Source organism: Etheostoma cragini, chromosome 17, assembly GCF_013103735.1.
Source record: "Etheostoma cragini isolate CJK2018 chromosome 17, CSU_Ecrag_1.0, whole genome shotgun sequence".
Lineage (NCBI taxonomy): Eukaryota > Metazoa > Chordata > Actinopteri > Perciformes > Percidae > Etheostoma > Etheostoma cragini.
The window spans coordinates 22990175-23000388 of record NC_048423.1 but is presented as its reverse complement, the minus strand read 5'-3'; the positions used below and the strand labels follow the sequence as shown (position 1 = coordinate 23000388).

Here is a 10214-nt window from a genome sequence, read left to right as displayed (position 1 = left end):
CACTGTGACTGGCAGCTGGGAACACCATGCCAACGGTGGAACGGCGTGACAAACTAAGCCAAGGATGAGCGCAGAGCCTGGCACTATCAGGGCCTGTGAGGGCACGTTGCCTGGTAGGCCCCTGGGGTTGGCCCCGGTCAAGAATGTAACCTGAGGTACCCCGCCATCGCTGTCCCCTTCCAGCTGGAGCCAACGTCTTCACTCCAGACTTGCCGCACTCTCACTCTTTCTAGCAGAAGTTTTATAGTTGTTACATCCAATAAAGATGTTGTCCTCGGTTCAAATTTACCCGTTTTCCTGTAGCAATGTTCTTACCCAATTGTAATTACCCAAAATAACATGATTGATTCCACACAAGTGTTTTTGGCAAGTACAAATCTCTACTTTCATTTTTTCTTCTTATTCAATTTTATAGCATTTGGAAAAATGAATTGGTTTTGAAATAGTATTGAGTAAAAGTTGACATATTCCAGTCTGTGATTATCCATCAACACACATTCCTTAAATTGTAGTCTAAATTTTCCTAAATTCAGATGAATTCCTAAACTTCTGCTTTTTCTAACTCAAACATTAAGTATAATTTCCTATAAATGAGGTTTATTGAGCATAAATTCCCAAAACAACTGTATAACTGAAGTTAATAAGTTAGTGTTACGTAGTGCTGAAAACATCAAAAGAAGTGTCTAAACTCTAAAGTGTCGAAAAAATTGACAAAATAGTAAGAAAAAGTAAAAAATGTCACCAAAAGTGTTTGACGGGAAGACAACACAAGGGTTAAGTGTTGTGGTGCATTCGTAGCAGGCGCTTTATTTATTTTTTATTAATTGGGTAGTGAAGTTTTGCTAAAAGACAACACAGTAATTTGAAAAATACTGCCATTACAACTATAAAAGTATTCACACACAACTTAGTAGCTCAAAATGCACCTAACTGTATGTTCACTGTGCTTCTCCCTCACTCTCCCAAACATTCTTTCAACTATTTATCTTCTTATTGTTTACTTCTTCTACTCTTTAACTTCCTCTCTAGCTATTTCCTCTTTATCCAAAATTGTTTATTAGCACTTCATAGCTAATAATTCATTTTGTTATCAATTAATCGGCTATTATTGTCTCTATTATCCGAAATGTCAGAGAGTAGGAGAAATGTCCAGCACAATTTCACAAAGTGACCTTTTTAAATATCTAGTTTGTTTTGTCGGACGAACATAAATGCCAAAATGTTCAGTTTATTACCATAGTAAACCAGGACAACCAGCAAATATTCAAAGTGAGAAGCTGGAACCAGTACACATTGTTGTAAAACAATGAATTGATTGTCAAAGTCATTGCAGATAAAGTTTCTGTTCATCGACAATTGTTTCCGCTCTACATCAAATAATTTTTAATTGTCTTTAAAAAGATCGGGACAAAAAGATAAACCATAAAAAAGACAAGATGTTTAGCCTCTGGCAAGAAGCATCATTTGGAAGAAAACCCTCCTGTATTGAATCAGTTCTGTAAAGCAGATTAAGTGCACTTAGTTAGAGCCTCTTGGTATGTTTCAAACACACTAAACTAGTAATCCAGTCAGAAGACGCATCCTTAAATGCCTCTGAGCTTCTTCTTTCAGTGTAAGGACACCAGACACTTCATGTACAGTTTATTTAAAAATGATGGAGACAAGTCTCTTTGTGTCTTGCATTTATGGGTATCCATTATGCGGTTGCCAAGATTACGCAAACAATATATATATATATATATATATATATATATATATATATATATATTGTAAATCTAGTAAGTGAATCATTGGATCAGTCTGTAAATTCAAGTGGACTGGACTCAATACTAAATCCATGTCTTTTTTTATTTAATGTACCACACAATGCAATCTCGCTATGAATCATGAATAGTCAACTTTCCGTCAGACTCGGCCCGTCTTTATCTCTTGCTTTCTTGATGGTTTGTCTCGTCTTCTGTTGGTCAGAGCGGAGCCCCGCCTTTGAAATCGCGAAGAGGAACAGCAACAGCTAACAGTGATGCTATTATTTAGTCCAGATGAAATGTGGCATAAACTGTGAAGGATAGGAATCTCTTTGTGCCTGGTACATAGTGTCCAACTTGTATGATGTCAGTCTATTTTTGACTAATGCAGTCCTCTGCCTTTGTAGAGCAGAGCACAATAATTGTTTTTTCTCTCTCTCTGAAGGATAGTGGCCAAGATAACACATGTTGTCTCTGCGGTCTGTGGGCGAAAATACACAAACACCATCTCCATTGCTATTTCCAGCCTTTTAATCATTAACCTTTGCTTTAATGCATATGCAAAGAAGCAATCTCTGTAAAAACGGCTCCTGGCTCAATTCACAACCTGCTTAACAGTTGGTCACCGTCACAGTTATTCAAACTATTTTAATCTGGCCATAACTTAACTAAGTGGTTTTCAAATTTATTCACAGAGACCCCTAAACCAGTGGTGGAATATTTAAAATGCATTTACTCCAGTACTGTACTCAAGTATAAATTTGAGGACCCTTTCTACTTCTACTCCGCTACATTTAAGAGGGTAACTTTTTACTCCACTAAATTAATCTGACGGCTTTAGTTATTTTTTTGTCACTTTATAAATAAAGATTTTTGCACAGAAAACACATGTAGTAAATAAAATAGGATGTTTTAGTATGAATGAAGCTACCCAACAATGCTGAACTCATTAGATGATTAACACAGAACTGTTTTTATGGTTTCCCGTTTCTAGAATGTGAGTATTTTTCCGTTTAGTACTTTAAGTACATTTTCCTTATGATACTTGATACTTGACTATGATACATGTTACATTTGGAGTGCAGGACTTTTACTTGTAACTCATTATTTGTATACTGTGGTAGTAGTACTTTTACTTAAGTAAAGGATCTGAATACTTCTTCCGTTACTGCCATAAACTGACTCAAATTAGACCACGGCAACCTCATTTCATTAGATTTCTGATAGGATTTTTGCTTTTAGATGACCAAATTAGTCATACATTCTGTCATTGTTGTATTCATAAATGGAATTATAATGACAATAAATTATTATTCTTTTTACCGGGGTCCCCCTGGAACCCCCTCAAGGACCCTAGACTGCCTTAACTCATGGTATGTTTGCTCGTTCCATTGCAAAATGAAAAAGAACAACAGATGAGTGAAGTGTTGTGCTGTTGTAAAGGAAGCCAGTGGAAGTTTTAGGATTATTTAAACAACTTGACCCACAGGTTTCCCAGTGTGAATGTTTACTGTCAGTAGCAGAGTGATGTCCCGACAGAATGGCTCATTGTAACACTGCTGTAAACCCAGTGTTGGCACCATGGGCTTTTAAACAACTCTGCCCTCTGACATTAAAAGTCGCTAGGCTCCATTCGTATCCGCACACAAATATCCCATCATATTTAAGAGGGCCCATTAAGGGCCACATTGAGAATTCATGGGCCTTTCTCTCACTCCCCCTTGTGTGATTTATCTGTGACGGCCATATTGCCAGGCCCTTTTCAGAAGGAGTGGCTCCTGTTTTTGTCTTAGAGGAGGCCCAAAACAATGCGTCTCAGGCCCATTTCTCTAACAGGGCCTCCTCTTTCAGGGGGCAGAGAGAGCCGGGGCTGGCCTAACATCTGTTTGTGTCCAGAGCCAGGCGGGACCGGAGCACAGCGTGCCTCGGTGGCCCCCTTCTCCTCTCCCTGGGGGTCTTTGTTCCCGATTTCATGCTATCAGAGCGGCAGCATGTTTTCCTGCGCAGAGCTGTCAGCCGCATAAAAGGCCTTGAGTGGGGTCACATCAAGAGGGATGGGCATGAAAAATTGGTAAAATGTATCACAAAGCCCACCCACTAGATGGTTGCCTAGCGCCCTGTGGTGGGGTGTCAAGACCCCTCCTCCCTCCCCCACCTTCCCCTTTTCCCTTTCCTTGGCTGAATTACACCTCTCTCTTTCTCTCCCACCCTGGCGGACAAGCACATCATTTAGATGAAATGGTGCAAACAAATTAAAGGGTGGTGCTTCAAATGAATCAATGTTCCTTGTGTGTGAGGAGGGTTTTGTGCCTTGCCAGGGTCTTCACCTCCTAGTGTGCCCTGAAAGGAAGATGACTGGTCACCTGCCTGCCTGAAAAAGCCATCAACTGCTTTGGTAGCCCAACTGTTGCTAAGAACAGGGGAAAAAAAATTATAATAATAATAATAATAATACTCAAAATGTTCATTAGTGACATCAGTGTTGGGTGACTGGATCTTAGACTAGCTAAGTTGCATACTTGAATGGGTTTGTACTCTCGGTGATAGTGCTAACCACGCTCCTGCTCTCTTTAAAGGGTACAGAATTAGACTTTCATTAATTGTTAGGTCCTGATCTCTATCGAATACCAGAGTAATGAACTCGACAGACTCTGCATTCCTATTGGACCACCACTAATCACCAATCACTGATAGGGTCTTCAATATTCGGTAATTGACTCAGCAACGACAAATTACCTCAGTGTCTGTTTCCTTGAATTGATTCCTAGCTACAGCTCCGGTGGAATAGGTAAATTAAATGGGAGCGCAATGTTTTCTAGTGCTTAGTAAGTGTTTATACTCTATATCAATAGCTCTTCTGTTTGCCATGTTTAAATGTGCTACAATGATTGCTTCGCAGTTGGACGTGAAGGTGGTTCCTCATTAACAGGATAAATGCTCTTTTTAAGTCTGAGCCGTTAAAAAGAAAACATGAATGGCCGTACCATTGCAACCTCCTCCTTCACATCCCAAAGCCTCCTTTTGGAAACAGAACAACTGCAGCTAACAACATTCAAATGAATGCCACATTAAGATGACTATTGAGCAATTTAAGCATGCATGGCCTTATCGAGAGGTTAAGAGAAGCCGGTACGTTAAACAGCCTTGCAGACATCTGCCGCAGTTGGTTTCAAAGTGCTGACTAAAAGTGGCAGGGGAGGTTTCTCAGATTAAATCTCTCATTAGGTTTTCTTTGTACAGGTGGCAGTAATGTGTCAAGAGCCCAGCTTGAGACAATGTCCTCCTCTTAGTAGGACTAATACGCCTCAGGAGAACCCGGCCTCCTTTTTACTGCCACTACTTTACACAGAGACACAGTCACAATGAAGCATCTGGTGGCCTTTTCCTGTGTAGAAGGCTTTTCCATGGCTATTGTGTCTGTTAGTGTGCATGTGTGAGAGATAGACACAGAGATCAGGAGGCTTATTACATTTCTGTGGCGCGACTTGTCTTGTGTCTTATTGAACTTGCTGTGTATTAGTATGAATCTTTACTTAAATGTTTGAAGATCATTTCAAAACATTTGTCCCCAGCTCTGACAGTGTGTGTTTGGGTGTGTGTGTGTGTGTGTGTGTGCGTGCGTGCGCGTGCAACCCCCCAGTAGTGGGAGGTCGCCAGGGTCAAAGTGATGAATTTTTATAGGCCTGTTCCCTGTGTTTCAGCCCTGTCCCTTTCTCTGCGCGCTGCACTGCCTCTCAAAGACAACCATGCAGGGCAATTTGTCCTGCGGGGCCTTGCAGAATGGGCCAGCCGAGAAGTTAAATACCAGGGGGGAACACACACACACACACACACACTCACTCACACAAAACATACACATACATTCAGTTTCTTTCTCACACACACATACACACCCCTCAGTCCTGTTGTCCTGAATGATTTGTGGCCTGTCCATTATCCATTTCGAGGGGACAAATGCTTTTTGGCCGGTTTGTGAAGGTAAAGCCAGAATGGCAGTCCTCAATGCGTGCCATTGTTTTAGAGAAGTTTCCCAGATGTTATAATGCATGAGATAAATAGGGCACATTATCACTACCTTGCACGCCCTCTTATCTCCCCTTTTTTTTGGACAAAGGCGTGGCATGGTAGGAGACCTCCTACGACGCAAATATTGCCGTCAAACCTCAGTGTCAGCTCTCACACAGCTCGACGACTTCATGGGAGGGGGTGAGGGTCTGTGTGTGAGTCGCTTGCTTTTAGGGGTGACACAGGCCACGTTTACTAGGGTCAGTTGTTGACCAGTGGGTCACACACAGGCTAACTTTGCTGGTGATAATATGTCCACTCTCACCTCTCCTCCATGTTGAATCCCCATCCTGCTGTGTGTGTCAATGATGAATCCCCAGTGTTTGGAAGCATTAAATTAGCCAGCCACAGGGAGAGAGGAGTGGATAACTCTGGCTTGTGTCCAGTCAGATCGGGCGGGGAGGGTCACAGCTGATTTACTGGCTCTCCTGTGTAGTAGCTGGCATGAAAGCAGGAGGAAGAATTTGTTGTTGCCTTCTTTGGATGCCCCCTTCTACCCGGCTCGGGCAGATGTCGCAATCATGCATGCGGGATGGCCGTGATGAACGGTGGCAAGCGGAAGAAAAGTGATCGCAGTGCTAAGCAATTCACGATGAACCTGCCAGCCCCGCTGGCACACCTTAACTCAGCTGGCAGCCCCTGCTTCGCGTGGCAGCGAAAAAATAATGGCGCGTTCTGACAATGCCACTGCCCCCGCTGACACAAAGGGGAGCCCTTGTCCCCTGCCTCTGGTAATGAAGAATGAATAGTTAGCTCATTGTCCACTCATCCTCTGTCTCCCTCTGCACACAGTCTCACTCTCTCTACCTAATTGAGGTTTAATCACTGAGTTCTAAAGGCACTCAATGGATTATAATATTGGTGGAATGACACTTTAGTGTGATTCATTGCATGGGATTGGGGCGAGGAAGGGAGGAACATACACTTCCAGGAGTTAGGAGGAATTGTGCATTTGCTGACACCCTGTTATGTCTAAAATGTTTGCTACATGTTCACACTTGGCGGTTTGTAATTCTGATTGTATTTTTTTTTTTTTAATGCAACCTTTTCTAACATTTCAAAACTGCTGAATCTTAATCAGAGTCAGTATTGAATGAGTCACAAAGCCAATGCAAATATGGCCAACCACCATTAGATATTAAGTAACAACAGGACCTCAAAAGTTATGGTTTAAAGGCGTGGTGTTGTCAGAGGTAATATCCAAGCACCTTAAACCATATACTTTAATGAGTATACTGAGAAAAAGAGTTGCAAGTACACAAGTACATCTTTATGGGATCCTACTAAAACGTATTGCATGTGTATCTGAAGCCTGATATATCTTATTGTCTGAGCCATAGAGCTCCATGGTTGTCCAAAAACACATCAGTGAGCCATGGACTGGCCTACATGTTCCTTCATTACCATGAACCCACAATGTAGTTTATTTGGACTCAATCCCAGATTTATCGTCCTGCTGCTGTAAATACTCACTAGAGCGTGTACAAATGTATATTAATCTTTGGTTTAAGATAGTCCCTAACAAATGCATTATATACTCCTGTTTCAGCAATGTTTGCTAAACGCTAGAGTGCCCAGCTGTTTTATTAATTCAATTAGTGAGATTTTTTTTAATCTATAAATACGTTTTTATATGTGACCTGTTTAAGGTTAACATCTTAAGTAGATTGGTACATCTTAATAGGCTTGGGGCTCAGTGCCACAGAGGGTAGGAAAGTATTGAGAGATGGACTAACACATTGTTGGATTTGTTATTTTCCTGGGATTGACAATGACAAAAATATAGAACATCACCAGCATCATCCTCCAGTTTTTCCCTCTTTTTCATCTCTTAACCAGCTTTGTATTGGCCCCCGAAAGAAGAATGTGAAAAAGAATCAGCAGAGAAGGTTTTAATTGGTTTTAATATAGGAAGTTGTGTAATTAAATGTTCTTATTCTGGGGGTTCTTCCCATTGACCTCCCCCTGTGTGTAATACACATTGTCAGGAAGGCCATTGGGTTGTCTGTGGGCTTCTTGGTGTTAAAGTTGGGCACATTGGATCGCCTCCATCTGTTGGCAGGACCAGAGACAGAAGGCTTGAATGCGTGTGTGTCTTTGCTCTTTGAAGTGGGACAGATTGCTTTAACCTCTCTTCTAAGGAGACCAGCTGGAATAGAGAGCTCCTTTAAACAGCCGCTTCCTCCTTCGACAGTCATGAGATTATCCTCCATTGATGCACAAAGGCAGCGCCGTCCTCCGCAACCTCTCATCCCAGCCCCCCGGCCTCTGGCCCTCTACAAACACTCAGTGTTGACCTGTGACCCATAATGCAGAGATGTTATGCCAAGTCACTTTGCAGATCTGTTAAAGAGCCCAGAGGAGTGAAGACATCCTTACTGTCCCCTGGACCTGACAGCTGTCTATTAGTATTTTCCCATCGCCTGGTTTACCCTCTCCCTCCCTCACAGTAATTGTCATGTATTAGATAAGGAGCAAATTTCAGCCAAATGAATCATGATAATATCATTTAGTGTGGTCAGTGAGAGTATGTCCATGTGTAATGTGCTTAGGAGGCTGGAGCTTTGAAGGGAAAGATCTATTCAGAGATTCTGAACAAGCACCTGGGCTCTGCTGGCAGTAAGAAGGGGACATCACTGCATTTATACGGTCCTAAGTGACAGCATGGGATTCTCATTTTCCCCATCTTGGTGTTTGGTGAGCAGATCTTATGACAGGGGCACTAGGATAAGCAAGGACTGTGGTTCGGAGGCTGTGTGTGCTTGTGTGTGACTGTGAGTGTGTGTGTGTGTGTGTGTGTTGGACGAGGGGGATGTTTATCACGGAAGGACAACCGTAGGGAAGCTGTGATCAATCGGGCGCAATCAGCCACCACCAACTGCACTGACACACTGATTGGTCAGTCGATGAGCTTATGAACAAATCAATCAGCCACACGTCAGCATCCAACGCCATGCTACAGTCCAGCCCAGGAGGGTATAACATAGGGTTTAGTTTGTTAAAAAATATAGACGATAATAGCTTTAATCCTGTTAAATTAGACGGCCCACATCCTAAATAAATCAAGTGTCTTCAGCTTCTTCTTTGTCGTTTTTGCAATGGGCCAAAAATCTGCCTCTGGAATGATTAGTTTCCCTAAAGCTTAATTCACCTTGGAATCCAGTCTGTAATTGTTCTTGGGAAAAGACACTTTTGCCCACAAGAAAAGGCAGCGTTAGCTAATTGTTCTTTTTTTCTAATTGAGTCTTCTTTGTAGTGACACTCTCGGCACAAGTTAAAGACTGTCAGGAATACGAGACCTTTGGTTTCAATTATTTCCATCCCATTCTATCTGTTCATATCCAATTGCATGGACTTATGCATGCATGTAGGTGTACCACTGCCATATGTAGAGGATATATTTATGTTCAGTGGTGACCGTGTTTTGATCTGAACTTGTGTACCAGATTATCCAAATCATTTCATCAAGTAAATAGAAGGGCTATTTTTGTCTTTGTGATATTAATGCTTGTTGTGCCAATAAGCGGTGTGAGCGTCTGGCCTCAGAATTAGCTGTGGCCAGGGATTTCTGCTTGACTGACTTTTGGATTTGCAAAGCAAAACAGAAGGTGGCTTGCTGGGAAGAATTAGAAGACCCAGATATTTGTAAAATCCCAAAAATAAATGTATATACACTACCGGTCAAAAGTTTGGGGTCACTTACAAATTTCCATTATAGACAGGATACCAGCTGATCTGGGTGGGGGGCTGATCTTTAATGCAATATCTACATTTCCCATTATCAGCAACCATTCATCCAATGTTCCAAAGGCACATTTGGTTTACTAATCTGATATTATTATTTTTAAAAACTAACTAAGAAAACATTAAACAACCCTTTTGCAATTATGTAAGCACATAATGTAATCTGGAAACTGCTGCCCTGGTTAAAAAAAACAAGGCAATTTATCTCAGCTGGGATTCTGTCTATAATGGAGTCCAATGGAAATTTGTGAGTGACCCCAAACTTTTGATCGGTAGTGTATATATATATCACATATAACTATCAGCCTTCAACACACTGTCTAGAAATGCTGTAGTTTTTATCACTTATGTCTGAAAAAAAAAAACATGCTAAACATAACATTGTACTCTATAATACGCTAATCAGATATGCCAAAAAATGACTTTCCGGGGTTGTCTTTGGCTAGTTGTGGCTACAATGACTTTTTGACAGGGAAAGTATCTCTTGCCCTTCTCACTAGCTCCTTCTTTGGCCTATTCATTGCACAAAGCTGCTTAAGCGCACTTAAGCGCATTAGCATTTGGCTGCCAGGGGACCATATTGACCCTGCATTCGGATGGCCTAAATGAGTGAAAGATGGAGCGATTTGTTAGGGCTTTAGAAAGTTGCTTTTGGGAAGG

General features: G+C 41.7%; 1 protein-coding gene across 2 annotated transcripts in view; it reads left to right on the top strand.

Annotated features, from left to right (window-relative positions):
• The window catches only part of LOC117960395 (inositol polyphosphate-5-phosphatase A), a 151008-nt gene that overhangs the window by 114762 nt on the left and 26032 nt on the right, over positions 1-10214 (top strand). The gene's annotated exons all lie outside the window — the stretch shown is intronic.